Source organism: Astyanax mexicanus, chromosome 2 (assembly GCF_023375975.1).
Source record: "Astyanax mexicanus isolate ESR-SI-001 chromosome 2, AstMex3_surface, whole genome shotgun sequence".
NCBI lineage: Eukaryota > Metazoa > Chordata > Actinopteri > Characiformes > Acestrorhamphidae > Astyanax > Astyanax mexicanus.
Genome location: NC_064409.1, coordinates 6,167,971 through 6,187,500, shown reverse-complemented (window position 1 = coordinate 6,187,500; position 19,530 = coordinate 6,167,971). Strand labels below are relative to the sequence as shown.

General features: G+C 37.0%; 1 protein-coding gene across 2 annotated transcripts in view; it reads left to right on the top strand.

Moving 5' to 3' along the window:
- The window catches only part of chst11 (carbohydrate (chondroitin 4) sulfotransferase 11), a 91,096-nt gene that overhangs the window by 65,097 nt on the left and 6,469 nt on the right, over nt 1-19,530 (top strand). The gene's annotated exons all lie outside the window — the stretch shown is intronic.

Genomic DNA, 19,530 nt, shown 5'->3' with positions numbered 1-19,530 from the left:
CTCCAGTTTCATATGGAGCTGAAATATATCTATGGCCGTGCAGGTAATAATACACTCAGCCCACTCAGTTTCATTGGATTTTCAATACTGGATTCATGATGCAATATCATCACAATATTTTAAACACCATTTGAGTGAATGCTGTATCTGTCTTGGCCCAGAGCTGGAAATAAAGTGACGCAAAGCAAAGCGATGCTATACCCAAGTATGAAGGCTTACGGGGAGTCTTTTGAAGTTGAAAAAAAAAAGACAAACCACAAGTGGAATGATGGATGGATTTTTTCCTGAGATAAAAAAAAATCACAAAAATATGCTTCTGAATACGTTTGCATCACGACAGGCAACAGTGTTTTATGTTATACTCTGACATGAACCCATCTGAGCTGACATTCATTAATAATGCCAATAATCCTATATATACCTATAGATCGCTAAAATATAAGCTCATTTCTAGTAAAAAATTATGATCTAAAAAAATCTAGAAAAAATTAATAGACCACTTTAGTTTTTGAATCAGTTTCTCTGATTTTGCTATTTATAGGTTTATGTTTGACTAAAATGAACATTGTTGTTTTATTCTATAAACTACAGACAACATTTCTCCCAAATTCCAAATAAAAATATTTTCATTTAGAGCATTTATTTGAAGAAAATTATCTTAAATAATGCAAAGAAAACAAGTTCATATTCATGAAGTTTTAAGAATTCAGAAATCAATAATTGGTGGAATAACCCTGGTCTTTTATGCATCTTGGCATGTTCTCCTCCACCAGTCTTACACACGGCTTTTGGATAACTTTATGCCACTTCTGGTGCAGAAATTCAAGCAGTTCAGCTTGATTTGGTGGCTTGTTAAGCCATATTTCTTTACCAAAGTTAAATTTCCACACTCAGGGTTGTCAGGTATAGAGCACAACAGCATGCGGACAGTGTATTGCAGACATAGAAACGAGTGAGCTGGCTTTTTTCTGCTGGGTAATCACTGAGCTTCAGTAAGGTTTCTGACCATTGCAGCAGGTAGTTTACCACCACCACCAGTAGCATAGTAGAGAGGCATTTTGGACATTGAAACTTATATTATATTCACTGATCAGCTACAGAGCAAAACTCTGTATTGCTTGCCACTGTGCCAGTTGTGTCAATCTGGCAACCTGCTTGAGCTTCGCATCTAGGGAGGAGCGAGTGGTGCAGAAAACTCGATCCATTTTTTAGAAATTGGACTCGTGCAGCCATTTCACACACTTGCTTGCATTTATTACTTGATTGTTCCTTTATTGATTTTTAGTGCTTGCCAATGAGATCTGGGTTAAATATAGTATTAATCTAATGCCATATTGTATTGAGGTTCTGGTCACTGGGCACTGCTGTTTTCATCCATGCTTTTTTATTTTATTTCAGCTTTTCAATGTCTTAGTGTCTTAAAACTGCACAGAAATTGCAACTTACTCTGCATTAATCTGTCAGGCAAAACCCTTACAAATGACAATGAAGGTCAGAGCTTATGACCTTATATATTGTCTGGCAGTGTTTTTCATAAAGAAATCAATGTGGTGATTGACCTCTGTGACCCCTCTCTCTGATAGGCTGATAGTCTCTCTGATAGTCTGAATTGGTGAGACAGAACAAGGCTGGAAATCTGCGGCTGCTGCAATCATATAAACATGAGATGATGAAACGCTGGAGTAATTCTATAATCGAACAGCGCCTCATGAATTATACGCTCCTCATCGAGAGAAGCGATGGTGAAACTGTGTGTGAGCACAGAGCTGCAGCGTGGGCTCGTAACAGGAACACGGAAAGTTGGTGGAGCTTTTATTATGGTGGAAAAGCTGATATAGTGTTATAAAGAGCTCGCATGTCAGACGGGTTTACGTCAGCCACAGACAGATGGGTGTGTGAGTGCGGATATGTAACTCCCACGGCGAGAGAGAGAGAGCGGTCGTATGGTGTTATCATTAAAGGAGTGGCCCTGTGACTTTCAGCCTGACAACATTGGTAACTGTTATTCTTTATTTAGCAAAGAATAGAAAACCTAGAGACTCAAAACTCATAATACAAACAGAGCTGCTTACCGTATTTTTCGCACTATAAGGTGTACTGGATTATTAGGTGCACTATCAATAAACGTCTATTTTCTGATCTATTTTAATATGTAAAGCGCATTGGATAATAATGTGCTTTATGCGACACTAGTAAGGAACAAGGTTGTCGCAGTGTTTTCCTTCTAAATCAGCAGGTCTTGTCGCTGGGTGGTGGTGGGGGGATAAAGCTATGCTAAGTTAAGTAAACAAAACTGTAATTAAAAAAAAAAACTGTTGATATGGGTGAGTAAAGCTCTTTCGTTTGTTTACAGTAAGATTCGATTTCCAGTACTGGGTGCAGTAGCATTAGCAGCTAGCAGCTAACCGCTTGCACAAATGGTACATAAATGATGTCCAACAGAGCTACACTGAGGAACCACTTCAGTTTTCGAATCAGTTTCTATGATTTTGCTATTTATATGTTTGAGTAAAATGAATATTGTTGTTTTACCCTATAAACTACGAACAACATTTCTCCCAAATTCCAAATAAAAATATTGTAATTTAGAGCATTTATTTGCAGAAAATGAGAAATGACTGAAAAAATAAATAAGCTGGAGAGCTTTCAGACCTCAAATAACGCAAAGAAAGCAAGTTTATATTCATAAAGTTCAGAAATCTAAATTTGGTGGAATAACCCTGCTTTTTAATCACAGTTTTCATGCATCTTGGCATCATGTTCTCCTCCACCAGTCTTACACACTGCTTTTGGATAACTTTATGCTGCTTCTGGTGCAATAATTCAAGCAGTTTAGCTTGATTTGGTGACTTGTTAAGCCATATTTCTTTACCAAAGTTGAATTTCCACACTCAGGGTTGTCAGGTATAGAGCACAACAGCACGTAAACAGTGTCTTGCAAACATAGAAATGGGTGAGCTGGCTATTTTTAGTGCTGAATAGGTAATCACTGAGCTTCAGTAAGGTTGCTGACCATAGCAGGGTAGTTTACCACCACCAGTAGCATGGTAGAGACAGGCATTTTGGACAATGAAACGTATATATTCAGTGAGTAGCTACAGAGTAATACTCTGTGTCGCTTGCCATTTACTGTTAGCTGCTAATGCTAATGCTGCTGCACCCAGCCTTAGTGAAAATCTGGAAATCTAAGCTTACTATAAGTAATAAACAGTTTTCAGGAGAGAAATCTGTGTAGATTAACATCCAGCGCTTGGAGAGGGAAACATGGTGAAACCCCTGTTCCTTACTAGTGTCGCTTAATGTGCCTTATATTTCGGTGCGCCTTATATATAAAAATAGACCAGAAAATAGACAATTATTTATAGGGGAGGAGAGTGGTGTGCATCCAGTCTTGCTAACAGAACTTCACAGTGGCACCTTTATTATGTGTGTGTGTGTGTGTGTGTCTTGGGGTATTTGTTTGTGTGACCAGTGTGACACTTTGAGACCTGGCTTGTGGTGTAGTGTTTACTGAGCTAATAGAGAATGAGGGACACTCACTTTTTCATACACACACACGCACACACACACACACTACAGTTCAGTCATCTGTCATGAGTCATCATCGCCGTGGCAACAGAGAGACTGCCTGCTCCGCACTACTGAGAGAGAGACAGTGGCGAAGCCTCCATTTGCATGTGAGCGTTAAAGCATTAAAGCATGCTGTTTCATTCTGCTCCCCTCACTGCTGTATCTTCAGCGCTGGATCTGAGGTGAGAGGTGGGCAGTGTTTTGTGCCTCAGCTCAGCCTGACAGGAGCTTATTCATCCACCTGTGTGTTTTAGTGCAGATCTCTTACTGTATTGAATGTGTTTTAGTCCTTACATTCTAACAAAAGACCTTAACCTCATTGAGAATCTTTGGGATAGAGTGCTGGATGGAGAAGAGAGGCTTTGTGCAGTGGTCAGACTCTACCATCATTAATGCTGCTGCAACATCTTGGTGAAAGATTAATCCAGCAGCACTGGATTGAAATAAATCTTGTGACATCGCAGAAGCTTACTGAAAAAGTGCCACAGAGAAAGCGTGCTCCAATCAAAGCTAAAGGAGCATTTAGTAACGATGGGAAAAGTACACCTTGCTCAGCTCAAAACAAAATGCAAAATGCATGTACTAATTCTCTTTATTAATCAAGGGTGTGTTTTGGGTGGAACATGAAGTAAACCAATCAGCATGTCATTTGCCACTCCCTGATTTTGGCGGAGTGGTATTTTAAGGGCGCAGTGCTTCTGCTGCTACATGTCCACCTTTTGTGCTGCTACATGTCCACCATGCCTGTTGGTGTAGATTTATACGTAAACATCATTGCTATTTAAACAGGTGTGCAAGGTGTGAAAATTGACTGTTGGCAGGGTGTAAGATAGAGGGGAGTAGAGAGTGAACAGACAATGTATCCAAGTGTCCTGTAGTTTTTTAGAATAAGTAGTTTTCAGAGTAAGTAATGTATTTTACTCCAAAGAAGGGTTTTGTATTTTGAAAAGTGATTCAGTTGTTAGCTGTAGTCTTGTGTAAACCTGCAGGTCGTAGATATGTCAAAGAGTAAAGCAAAAGAAGTGTGAACTTTACACCATCATGCCTAATACCATTGTACAGTATCATGTCCTATGACTTTTGCCACTTTTTTGCCAAATTAGAACATTTGGAAAGGTTTGTTTTTAACCATGGAAGAGTTTTTAAACTTATTGAAATTTAAACATAGTTCCTACTAACTGTATTTTTTTAATTAGTATCGCACATGCCTTCAAACTAATGGGCTGGCACCTTGTCCAGGAGTATTCTTGCCTTTCATCCAATCATGATTCTGGGAAGATTAGGACCCCCATTGACCCAGAAAAGGAAGAAGAAGGTGAGAGGAAGGCGAATGAATGGATGGAAGGATTGACAGAGAGAACAGAGAGTTAGTCACTAATCTGCTGTTTGGTTTAATCATGTGCACGAACTGATCATTAGCCTGAAAAAGTGAAGAGCTGCCTGAGGACAGCAGCTTGATGTTCCTGTAACTGCAGATACAGGTATTATTAAGAGGCTTAAGGGCTGTGGGACTTTAGCCAGCTCCCCTGAAAGCAGCCACAAGAGGAAAATCGACCCCAGATTGAGCAGAAGGATAGTGGGAACGCTCGACAAAAAGAGCCAAGAAAAACTTCCAAAGAGATACAAGCTAAACTCCAAGGTTAAGCTACATCAATGTCTGACGGCATCATCAATCACTTTTTGTGAGACACCGGACTCCAGGAAGAAGACCCTGGAGGATTCCAGCGTCAACATAAAGCACCCGAGACAGCTGGAACCGTTTGCAGTAACATTAAGTGATGGATTCCATCACTTTTGTCTGTTACATTTTAGTTGGTTTGATTTTTTAAAGCAGTATTATGTAGAACCTAAAATAAAGTATCAAAAAATGAGAGCTTTAAAACCTTTTATCTTTTTAATACTCAACTGACTTTGCTATTTATAGGTTTATGTTTGAGTAAAATGAACATTGTTGGTTTATTCTATAAACTACAGACAACATTTCTCCCAAATTCCAAATAAAAATATTGTCATTTAGAGCATTTATTTGCAAAAAAATGAGAAATGGCTGAAATAGCAAAAAAGAAGAAAACAAGTTCATATTCATAAAGTTTTAGGAGTTCAGAAATCAATATTTGGTGGAATAACCCTGTTTTTTAATCACAGTTTTCATGCATCTTGGCATCATGTTCTCCTCCACCAGTCTTACACACTGCTTTTGGATAACTTTATGCTGCTTTACTCCTGGTGCAAAAATTCAAGCAGTTCAGTTTGGTGGTTTGATGGCTTGTGATCATCCATCTTCCTCTTGATTATATTATTATAAATATATTATATATATTTCAGAGGCTTTCAATTTGGTAAAATCAAAGAATCTTATTTTTTTCCCAGAGCTGTGTATTTCCATTAATTCATTTTTTTTTCATAACATCATTTTTTTTTTTTTTTAAATGTGTGCCCGTGTAGCATAAGGAAACATAGAATTATACATATTCTTACATAAAATGGGTCCTTTTTAATTTTTTTATGTGAGCTGTGAAATTTACACAGATTTGAAACAGACATACAAATTTTCTTATGGAAAGGGAGTGTAAATGAAAATCACTGGTGGGGCTGGGTATCAAAATTCGATACCAAAAAGGCACGGCCCAAATACCGAAAGGTCTAAAAAAAACATACTTTTCATGAAACACATATAAACGTGCCAAACGCGGAGAGCATGCATTTAAAGTATCGTATCGCTACCAATACAGAAAATTTACTGAGATTCCTTATTGAGCAAAGGAACAGATACGAGAGCACAGGAACACTCTCCTGCTCTACCTGTTGTGATAGCATCACTTTAAAGATCTCCTCTGGTTTTAATAGCACATCCCATGCTTCCTCACTTCTTCCCCTCTCCTCCTGATGAGTGATGAGGCTCAGTGCAGAGACAGATGGAGAAGAGTGAGTGAACACAATGGGGACGGGACTGTGCTTCAATAATTTAGCATGCTTTCCACTGAAAGAGACGTCTGAGAGACGTTCTGTGTGAGGTCACGGTGGTCAGGGGGTCAAATCTCCAGCGTCTGTCATTGAGACGGAGGAAAATGAGGAGAAAGACAGGAGAGAGGGGGAAATAAAGATGGGTGGTGGAGGGGGGGGGGGGGGCTTGAGTAAGTGGCTCATTATGACACTGAGTGGTTGTTTTTCAGGCCTGGAATTCAGCTGCTGTTGATTTACTGTCATCCCCAATCCACAACGGCTGGGATTTATTGATCTGAGGTTATTTATCTCTTTGTGTGGCTTCTAACACGCAGTTTATAAAACAATTTCTTCTGAATTTTGGTTGGCCTGTCTCATTTGTGCGCCATTATGAAGAGGATTAAAATAGATGTGCTGGAGAAAATGCTTTAAATCATCGTCTGCTTAAACTGACACAGGCACTCTCTCTTTATGTATAGGAGTTGCTGCTGTATATCAGCTGCTTACTGCTGATGTCTGTGTGAAGATCCAGTCTTCTCCTTTTAAATTTTTCCACATTTAGCTATAGTTTATGTCCAAATGTTTGTACTTTAATTCTTCTACTTTAAATTGCATCCATTGCTGATACAGATGTGCAACATCCTGACCAAAATTTAGTTGAGAGCCTTTACTGGGCAGTATGTACAGGGCAGAGACTTATGTACAGCACATATGGGTTCACAAATATTTGGTCACTTGAATAAAGGGCCTGTATATGGATATTAAACCCAATAAACTGGATAAGTAAACAGACAGGGAAATTAGAATAAACACAGATCACACTCAGACTGAACACAAAAAAAGTCCTACAACCTAACACACGTAAAATGGACAGAAACAAAGGGGCTATATATATATATATATATATATATGGAAGTAGACAAGAAACAGGAAACACCTGGGTGCAGGTAACGAAAGGGCGGAGTTATAAATAAAAAAAGGAGGGAGCATTGAAGGCAGGGGTGGAGACAAAGAGAAAGAAATCACATGGCTAAGAAAAATAGACAGGCATGAGAAAAGATAAAAATACAGCGATACACCAGGAAAGAAAATGTGACCATTTCTGAAAACACTTATATTTTAAATGTTTTTTTTTCTGTATTTTGGCCTTTTACAAACACAAAAAAATTGGATTAAATATCCAAAAAAAGTCTTTTCTTCAAGAAAACCCTGTTTTCAGTGTTGTGTGGATGGCCAAAACTGATGATCTTTTGCCATTTCTGGAAAAATCTAAAAATCTCATTTATTTCCTTAATTCATGTATATTAAACTACATAAATCATAAAACTATTGCATCTACACTCAGATAGCACCAGATTTTAAATTTACATAAATTAATAAATGTAGCTACTGGTCTATTACAGATATGTTGTGCTATATTTAGATTTGGAACTGATGATTATGTTGGTAGTTAACTAATCTGATGATTATTTTTTCGATTAGTTGATTAGTCAACGATTAATTTCTGTCATGTCCTCCACCAAAATCTCTACAAACAATAGAAACAGCTGAACATGAGATCATTTTAAAAAGACCTTGAAATGTCTAGATGTAGTATAAATGTGGAGAGCACTGATATTTGGTGAGTAATTATGTAATCTGTTGTGTTTGGGCACCATTAACCCCTATTTATCTCCCATTGCGTTTCTGTCCCCAACACTTTGTGTAATGTGGGACGGTTACAAATAAACGATTAGTCGACAATGAAATTTATAGTCAGCAAATTTATTTAATCAACATTATCGATTATATTGACTAATCGTTGCAGCTCTAGTGCCAATGGAAATAGGTTACGCTCAAACTCAATGGGGAGGGGTACAAAAAGAGTAATGAAAAAGAGGATTATCTATGGCCTGTGTGTATCACTGATGGGAAGTTAGTTACGGTGAGACAGGAACAAGCTGCACCAAATATGGATGCCCCATTCTCTGTTCCTCACCACAGTCTGGAGTGTTTAGTTCATACAGTGAATCACTGTACACTCAAATCTCCCCTCTCCAAACGGGGAGATCTTCAGCATGTGTCACATCTCTCCAAGGGGCAATTTTCTCTAACCTCTGACACACACCGTCTGCCCGATGGCTCTGCCGCCGTGTCTCAGCAGTCTGCCCCTGAGGAGGGAAAGTGTGTGAAGTGTGTGATTAATTAGCCTGAGGTTAGCTCTGTTTGCAGCGTGCTGTAGGGGTTAGTTCTTGCCACAAACAAAGCCTACATTTTATTTACGCCCTTTAATAAGGGCTCGCGGAGCCTTGTTTAATGCGCACCACATTGTGGGCAGTAAATGAGGAACCCTACGGACTCTTCCCTTGAAAATTGGAATAGTGGTGAAGCTGCACTTCTTTTGTTGTTGTTCTCGGGACACGCTTTTGGGATAGATGCACTGTAAAAATGAAAAAAGGTGAGAAAACTCCAAATTTTAAGGCAACTTAGTGCACTAGTTTTGCGGTGCAACTACATACTTTTTGAGGTGTATGCAAACATACTATCGGCTATTAGATACTATTTCTTACTATTACTTACTATTTCTCTACTATTACATACTATTTATTTTAGAAAAATCGCTGTATTTTCAGATATGCTTTAACATTAGCGCTGAAACCCGGTGCAAGAACTTAAAAACTGGTTTGGATCAGGATTTCTGATCATGAACCATTGTTGAACCCGTTAGGACCAAAGCTAGTTGTTTCAGCAGTGAGAGGAACCCATACCTTACGTAGCAGCATTTTTATAGTAAAAGTAAAGTATTATAAACACTAGATTTGGAGTCATTATAATAGGAACTATACTGAGATCATGTTTTGATAATTGATGTGTAGTTATACATTAATAATAACACTACCCGAATGTAGCCCTGAGATATTTGGCAGGAGTTTCAGCTCTCTATAGAAGTCAGTTCCTCTGCTCCTGAGCTCAGTGTCCAGGGGTTGGACAATGAAACTGAAACACCTGGTTTTAGACCACAATAATTTATCGTGGTGACGGACAGTTCTGGTGGAAACAGGAGAGTTGAGGTGCACATTGAATTCTGCTGTGATTTGATCAGACGTGGTTTTATGTTTTTTGGATACAATCCGGGTTAGCACCCGAACATCGCTTTCAGACAGCTTCCTCTTACAGCGTCCACAGTTAATCCTGTTGGATGTGGTTGGTCCTTCTTGGTGGTATGCTGACAATACCCTGGATACCGTGGCTCTTGATGCATCACAAAGACTTGCTGTCTTGGTCACAGATGCTCCAGCAAGACGTGCACCAACAATTTGTCCTCTTTTGAACTCTGGTATGTCACATAATGCCATAATGTTGTGTGCATTATTTTGAGCAGAACTGTGCTCTTACCCAGCTAATTGAACCTTCACACTCTGCTCTTACTGGTGCAATGTGTAATTAATGAAGATTGGCCACCAGGCTGCTCCAATTTAACCGTGAAACCTCCCACACTAAAATGAGAAAGGTGTTTTAGTTTCATTGTCCAACCCCTGTACATACTAGTGCATCTCAGAAAAAAGAATATCTTTAAGTTTACTTTAAAACTCATATATTATATAGATGTATTACACACAGAGTGATCTATTTTAGGCGTTTATTTCTTTTATTGTTGATGATAGTATACAGAGCAGGTACATTTGGTTGCATTACAGATGTGTTACTATACTTTATATATTTAAGCCATCATATATATGGATACTGTGTTTCTTTGTTTCAGTGCATTAGGGTTCTCCCGGTTTCCAGCAGGTTCTCTCCTATCAGTAAACAGTGTGTGTGAGAGTTGTAGATGGTGTGTAAACATGTGCTGTGTGAGACTCACGTTCACGCCTTCATGCTCACGTGCCAAAACACAAAGAAGGAGTGATGGGGAGATGAGGAAATGAAAAATGAGTGTGAAGAGTGGAGGCTCTTCCTGCACCATCTGTTCTGCTCTCAGATTCACCCAAAAATGCCAAGCAATCAAATTTGATCACAGATTTTGGATGCTTTGTGTGTGTGTGTGTGTGGGTGTGTATTAGTGTGTGTGTGCGTGTTATGCATGTACCTATATCAAATCACGATAATTAGCTAACCTTTTATCAAGGTTTTCAATATCAGCAATTCAAGATATTAAGAAAAACTAGATACAAATATATAATGAAGATTACACATGTACACATATATCTATATCTACATCTAATGTTCTAAATATCATTGTAATAGCAACTTGGGCCCAAACCAATTTTACCACTTACCCACTCTACCTCTCTGCTTTGTGTGTCCACATCTAGGGGAAGGGTGTCCCCATTCTTATTAGTTCGGAGGGGGAGGTTAAGTGAAGAGTTGGGGCTACATGACCCTTTAAACTGAGATTTTTCAAAAGAACACTCAAAACAGAGGCTATGAGAATCACTGGCAAGATGGCACAAGCACTAGCCACCAAAAAAACCCCACAAATTTGAGTATTTTCTTTGTTAATAATTACATATAACCACTATATTATGATTAAATTGCAGCATTTTTGATTAAAATACAATGACCACAAGTGTTTGCCGTACTATTTCTGTTTTCCCAAGATAACGATTGCTTTATTATTAAGATTACAAACACAGATTTCTCAAAAAAATTGAAAATATATATTTTTCTCAAGATAGAAAACATTGTTTTCTCAGAATAACAAACAAACAAAATAGTGAACATTGTTTGACATCTTGAGAAAACAAGTTATCTTAAAAAAAACAAGTTTGTTATATTGAGAATACAGTTTGTTAACATGAGATAACCAGATTTGTTATCTTGAGAAAACAATGTTTACTATCTTAAGAAAATAGGATTTATCTTAAAAAAAAAGTGAAATCTTTATTTGTAATCTTACTAACACAGAAATCATTATCTTGGGAAAACAATGTTTTTTATCTTGAGAAAACTGTGTTTGATATTTTGAAAAACACTCTTTTTCCAAAATAACAATTGCTGTATTATTAAGATTACAAATAAAGTTGGGAAACTCGGACTGCAGATTGCTATTTTAACGGTGCAGACCTGCTTGTTCTCACTGTGTAGATGTGTGAGGTTTCATTTATGGGAACAACAATGTTATTACATTTTTTATTCTGTTTATTGTTAGGGGCGCATTAAGTATGAGCTGTGCACCTGCGTTGCCAAGATAGCAATGAACACCTGAGTGTTGACTGTTGTCAGGGTTTAAATCAATCGGTGGAGCACCTGTGTTTTCTGTTGCCAAGATAGCAATATGCCTGAAATGTACCTGAACACACCTCAATTCCAGACCACCAAGAATTGTGATACACTTTGTCTGATAGGGCCCAGAGGGAAGTTACAGTGTGGTGATGGATTGCAAAAACCTTTCTACTTGCAATAAAAGACAGATATGGAATTTATAGATATTGTTATATTGTGTTTTAGACAGAATGGACAGATTTGCTTTCGTAGGCTCTGAACCAAACACACACACTCACACACCGAATTGCACCTGACTGAATAAAGTTAATTACAGTGGACACTACGTCCATTAACAGTAGATAATGAAATGTTGGCCGGCGTGTGGTTATAATCACTCATTCCTGAAGAAGCTAACGGCTCGCCGTGTCTCAGGACTGCAGTCTGCGTGCTGTAGGCGTCTGCTCTTATTGAGTGAGTGCTAATGAAAGGCTTCCCGCTCATTTTTCTTCCCAGTTTTCACATCGTAAAAGAGGAGCGTGACTCAGACGAGGGAACAAACTGACAAAGCCAGAAATACGGTGCCCTCTTTACCACACACTCACAAATCTGCACAGCGCCTTTACACCAGTATTACAGCAATGAAGAGCGTGCCGTGACTTCTGTCACTCTGTTTGTCCGTTCTCACAAATCCTCTCAGCGTGTTTAAAGAGCTCAGGCTAATGCAGCTCTTTGATACTGATCAGCTTTTTTCCTGTGTAATTTGGTGCTGATGAGTCAAGCTGTGTTGTAGAGAGTTTTCTAATGAATTTTGCAACGCCCACATAAACACATATACACACATATATACACAAACACACACATATACACAAACACACATATATAGACATATACACACATATACACACATATACACACATATATACACAAACACACACATATACACAAACACACATATATAGACATATACACACATATATACACAAACACACACATATACACAAACACACATATATAGACATATACACACATATACACACATATACACACATATATACACAAACACACACATATACACAAACACACATATATAGACATATACACACATATACACACATATACACACATATATACACAAACACACACATATACACAAACACACATATATAGACATATACACACATATATACACAAACACACACATATACACAAACACACATATATAGACATATACACACATATACACACATATATACACAAACACACACATATACACAAATACACACATATATAGACAAATACACACATATATAGACATATACACACATATACACAAATACACACATATATAGACATATACACACATATATACACAAACACACACATATACACAAACACACACATATACACAAATACACACATATATAGACATATACACACATATACACACATATACACAAATACACACATATATAGACATGTACACACATATACACACATATACACATATATATACACATATACACAAACTCACACATATACACACATATACACAAACTCACACATATACACACATATACACAAACTCACACATATACACACATATATACACAAATACACACAAATACAATAACACACACATACACACATATACACAAATACACACAAATACACACATACACACATATACAATAACACACACATACACACACATATACACAAATACACACAAATACACACATATACACAAATACACACATATACACACATATATACACATACACACATATACACAAACACACTCACACGTATACACAATTACACACAAATACACACATATACACACAAATACACACATATACACACATAAACACACAAATACACACATACACACAAATACACACAAATACACATATATACACACATAAACACACATATACACAAATACACACATATACACACATATACACAAATACACACAGATACACACATATACACACAGACACACAAATACACACATATACACACATATACACAAATACACACATATACACAAATACACACATACACACACACTCACACATTGAAACAAACTCAAATAAACACATACAAACAGACACACACACACTTCCACATTGACACAAACACACACAAACATACACCAACACACACAAATTTAGACAAACACACACAAACTCAGATGAACACATACACACAAACAAACACAGAGATTCAGATAAACACACACAAACATACACACAAATACAAACAAACAAATACGCATACACAAACTCACTCACACTCACACATTGAAACATACTCACACAAACTCACACAAATACACTTAAAAAACACACACATACATAAACTCATAAATATACACACCAACTTAAAAATAACTTAAAAACTTAAAATAACTTTTTTTTATATTTTTTTAAATGTATTGATTTTTTTCAAGCTGTTCGTGACCCACTTTTGGTTCCGGACCCTCCAGTTGATTATAATTATTCCAGAGCTACTGATGATACATGTGATTTACATAGAAAGTGTCATGAATTCAACATTCTCCAATTCATCACGATGATGATAGCAGCAGCATGTTCACCTCTGAACAGCCCTGAGAGAGATAAAGATAAAATGAAGAGCGTGAGAGTTTTATATTATTATTTTATTTCCTGCATTAGCATTCGTCTGACCTGACCTCACGCTTACATCCGCGGAGGCGTTTTGATCAGCGCAGCTGTCTCTGACACAGTGACCTCCCTCTCTCTCCCTCTCTCTCTTTTTCTCTCTTATTCTCTCTCTCTCTCTCTCTTCCTTCTTTCCTGTGTTGTCAGATTATACACTGACTCTGCACACAAAGCCTGTCTATTTTCTGATCTGATAAAGCGGACAGGCAGAATACAGCGCAAGAGCTGCAGAGCTCTGGGGAAATTCCATCATAACAAAGCTCATACTGTGGGAAGAGTGCAGTACAGACGGGTTTATAGACGTTTGAGGAGCAGACAGTGTCTGCAGAGGACCGAGCAGCGGAAATCAATAACCAGACGATGAAGTTTGCTGTGTTTTGAGAGATTAACAGTGGATGGTGTTAACGGTGGAGTGTTTAATAATGAATGATGAAGTGTAGTATGGGTAGGGTATGGGTATGGGTAGGGTGGTCCAGGATTTCTTTGTTCTGCTGGAGGATTTGAGAGTAGAGAAAGTCTGGATTTGGCCTTAAAGGATGCATTGTTGGTCAGTGGTGAAATTCACAGCTGGCCTGTGAGACTGACCTTTGACTTTTGACCAGTGTTGACCTATGGAAGGGTCATCTCTCCAGCCAGCAGTCACAACTGAGTGAGAGAGTCTCTTGAAAAAAATGAGAGATCACTTTAAAAATGATGAATTTCTTTGATTTTACAAAATTGAAAACCTCTGGAATATAATCAAGAGGAAGATGGATGATCACAAACCATCAAACCACCAAACTGAACTGCTTGAGTTTTTTGACCCAGGAGTAAAGCAGCATAAAGTTATCCAAAAGCAGTGTGTAAGACTGGTGGAGGAGAACATGCTAAGATGCATAAAAAACTTTTTTCACCAAATATTGATGAACTCTGAACTCTTAAAACTTTATGAATATGAGCTTGTTTTCTTTGCATTATTTGAGGTCTGAAAGCTCTGCATCTTTTTTGTTATTTCAGCCATTTCTCATTTTCTGCAAATAAATGCTCTAAATGAGAATATTTTTATTTGAAATTTGGGAGAAATGTTGTGTTTAGTTTATAGAATAAAACACCAATGTTCATTTTACTCAAACATAAACCTATAAATAGCAAAATCAGAGAAACTGATTCAGAAACTGAAGTGGTCTCTTATTTTTTTTTCCAGAGCTGTACATATGATGATACAGGATTGTTTAGATTAAATTAGATTAGAGAAAAAAATGTCATTATACACTACCTGCCCAAAAAACAATTTTTTGATTGCTGCACACATTCACTGTGGCATTGTTTCAATAAGCTTCTGCAATGTCATAAGATTCATTTCAAATTTTCAATCCAGTGCTGCTGGATTAATTGTTCACCAAGATCTTGCAGCAGCATTGATGATGGTAGAGTCTGACCACTGCACAAAGCAGCTCTACTCCATCCAGCACATCCCAAAGATTCTCAATGAGGTTAAGATCTGGACTCTGTGGTGAACTCTCTCTCAATCCATGTGTGAAAATGATGATCTCATGCTCCCTGAACCCTGAACTCTTTCACAATTCCAGCACCATCAATCCTGACATTGTCATCTTGGTATATGCTCGTGTTCATCAGGGATGAAATAATTGATCCATTGATGGAATAATCTGGTCTATATTCAGTATATTCAGGTAGTCAGCTGATCTCATTCTTTCAGCACATACTGTTGCTGAACCTAAACCTGCAGACCAACTGCAACATCAACCAACCAACCCCACATCATTTACTTACTTAAAGCTAAATCCAGGTGGCAATAGGCTGATGCAATAGGCTATTGCATCACACTTATTCATAAGAAAAGATCTTTTACTAGAGGGTAAAAAAACTCAACTCTATCCAGATGTTTCTTGTACTCAGACCCAATATATTTTACAGGTCTGTGTTACGACTTTGACTTTCATAAGCATTATCTAGATTAAAGGAACGTCTGAAACATTTACCTGCAGCTTAAAACATTCCTTTTTTCTATCCCGCCGAACAGCGCGGCCATTCACGCCAGAGAGACAGCGCCGAGTGCTGAACGCTTTGATCTTCACAGACATTTGATGAAGAAGGAAAGGGGTCAAGGAAAGGGGGCATACAGGAGCATGAGCGTGTGCTGGGAATACTGATGCTCTCCATAAAACAATTATAATGATGCACTTAAATCATCATATATTGAAGGCGGCGTGCGGTAGGGGGTGCAGCGTGTGGTGTCCCAGGTATATCAAGTCTAGTCTCTTAATTGGTCTGTTCTAGACATGAAAGCGTCTCACATGTGTGTGAAACTGTCTGTGTACGTGTTCACGTCTCTGTATGTACTTACATACTTTTAGGGGTGGGCGATATGGCCCTCAAAAATAATAGCACAATAATTCATGATATTATTTTAGAAATAACGATACTCTTGGCGATATGACAAAACACTGAATTTTATTATTGCATACGATATGATATGGCACACCCTTAACTGAGATATTAAAAAATATGAATAAGAATTCTATCAAATTTGTAACAGAAGAAGTCAATGATCCAGAATGTCATGATACTAAAAATAATACACTCCAAATGTCTCCATATATCCAGGATTAAAGTAAAATAAATGATACTGGACAGATATAATGTAGTAGTCTCTAGTAGATATATAATGGGAAATGAGAACAGTGTGAATTTTTCTTTTGCTAAAAACAGTAAAAAAGTAGTACCCTGATGTGATAATTAGGGGTGGGTGATATGGCACAATATTTGTCAGTGTGTCTTTGGTATTTCGACGCAAAAGTCATGAACTAATTGAACTAATCATGGGTGTGTTTTACTTAAGGAATAATAAATAAACAGTGATTATTTACTGTGATATTTTATCGAAATCGATCGAAATTATGTCATGGTCTCAAACCTCGAAGTCAAAAAGAGGATTGACACACGCTACGCAAATAGCACAGCACACTGTAGCCGCAGACATTGTGACTGCTCAAAGAGCAGCACTTTCTCCAGAGAATGTGGACATTCTCATCTTCTTAAAGAAAAACCTGAAAATATAAAAATAACAGTTGTTATTTTATTTAGTCTTATTGTTCATGTTTAACTGTTATAGTAGGATAGAGTTCAGTTTGTTAAGGCTCTAATTGTTCTATTATTTTGTACATGACTGTTCCTGTATTTTTTATTATTTATTTATGTTATGTTGCACATTGCTGTTTTAATAGTGCACACTGCTGCTACCCTAAAAAGCCACTAGATGGCATTACATATATATCTTAATTAAATTATTTAAATTTAAAATTAGTGCCTAATGTGGTGTATTACAGATCACTTGTATCACTTTGCATCATTTATATCAAGCCCACCTTTTGAAATAAGCCTCTCTGCTGTAAAAAAAAAAAAAAAAAAGATAATCAAGAATCGAATCAAATCGTGACCCTAAAATCGTAAATAAAATCGAATCGAGGATTTCGAGAATCGTGACACCCCTAATATTTTAACATCATACTTCAGATTTCATCATATCGTATCAAACATCATGATATGAGTTTTCAGTCATATCGCCCAGCCCTAGTCTGAACCCCACTGAACCATCACCACTTGGTGAAGGTGAAGAACAGGGAGCAGAACATGCTGCAGTGTTTGGAGAATAGACACAGGATGCATCGTTTAGTCTTGTTGAATTACTCAAGATTATAAGAAACTGTACATTCTTGAATAAAAGCTGTTTGAGTTGCTGGTTTTCTGAACGGTTTCCAATCCTTGGAAACTCAAAGAGCCAAAAATTTAATCTGCAGAACATGAAGAATAAAATCTCCAAAATAAATGACAAACTATGGCTGTTCAGATCCAATCAGAGCCAGCCAAGATGTGCTGTAATGGACTGGCATCAGCGATATTAACGCTGAACAGAGTGTTCAAAGCCAAGAAAAGAGTGCTGTACACATTACACTACATTACAGCAACTTCAGAGTGGACCAGAGATTATGAAATACAGTTAATCAATACTTTTTGCGTTAAAGGATCGTTTAGAATATTGATTTGTAACATTAGTTAAAATCTTTTTGGAGCTAAATAGACAATTTCTTATAAATAAAAAAATATCTATAAGAATGTCTGTGAAAAATCTCTTATTTATAAAAAAAAAGAATTTTCCCATCATAGAGAAACTAAATAAACCTAAACAGGCAAAATATCCATTTAAGCATTTTTTCGGAGTTATCATGACTCCCCATGATTTAGAGTGTATTAATGTCACTATGCCAAATAGATTAAAGATTAAATATTTCATGCTTTTAGCTTCAATATTTTGCAGCTTTAAATGGGTTTATGCACTTAAATTTAATGTGTCGCTATTTTTAAATTACTGATGCATGGATGGAGGGGTGGGTAATATGGCAAGAAATATTATATCAGGATTAAAAAACAAGTTGACAGACAGTTAAAATGTGCTAGTAGTGGATGTTTTGGGAAATTAGGACTGTGCAATATGGTAAAAATCTCATAATATCACAATATTCTAAGACCTAGTCATAATACAACAGAATGCACCAGTAGTGAAAACTTGTAGCCAAATACTTTGTACATTAATTTATACTCAAAATCAGCAAATAAGCAAATAAGCCAATCAAAACTTTAAAAAGTTTAATCTTGCCTTTAATATGAAAAATCTGTCATATTTTGCTTGCTTAGTTATTCACAGTAGCAGATATTTTGTGTAGGATAATATTTTGAGGTTTTCTCTAAGCAACCTTTCAAAAAAAGTAATCACACAATCTCTATGCATCCTAGAATTGACTTCTGAAATCTCTCCTTAAATTGGATTCGAGCTGGGATTTTCATTTTTATTATTATAAGTTTTATTCTCTTATTATTATGTTATATGTTATTATAAGTCCCATATTTCTCATAAAATCAACTCAAAATTCCCACTTTTACTGTTTCTTCCACTCGTGCACCATCTTGGCCTGTAGCATTGGCAAGAGAAATGATGCCGCCAAAAATCGCCAGCTTTATTTTCACATCTTCGTTTTTCTGGTTATTGGGTCAATTTTTTACCTTGTCTTGCCTTGTCCCCATACCTGTCCCATCTTCCATGCACATATATTATCCACTTTTTTATTTAATTGAATTACTATTT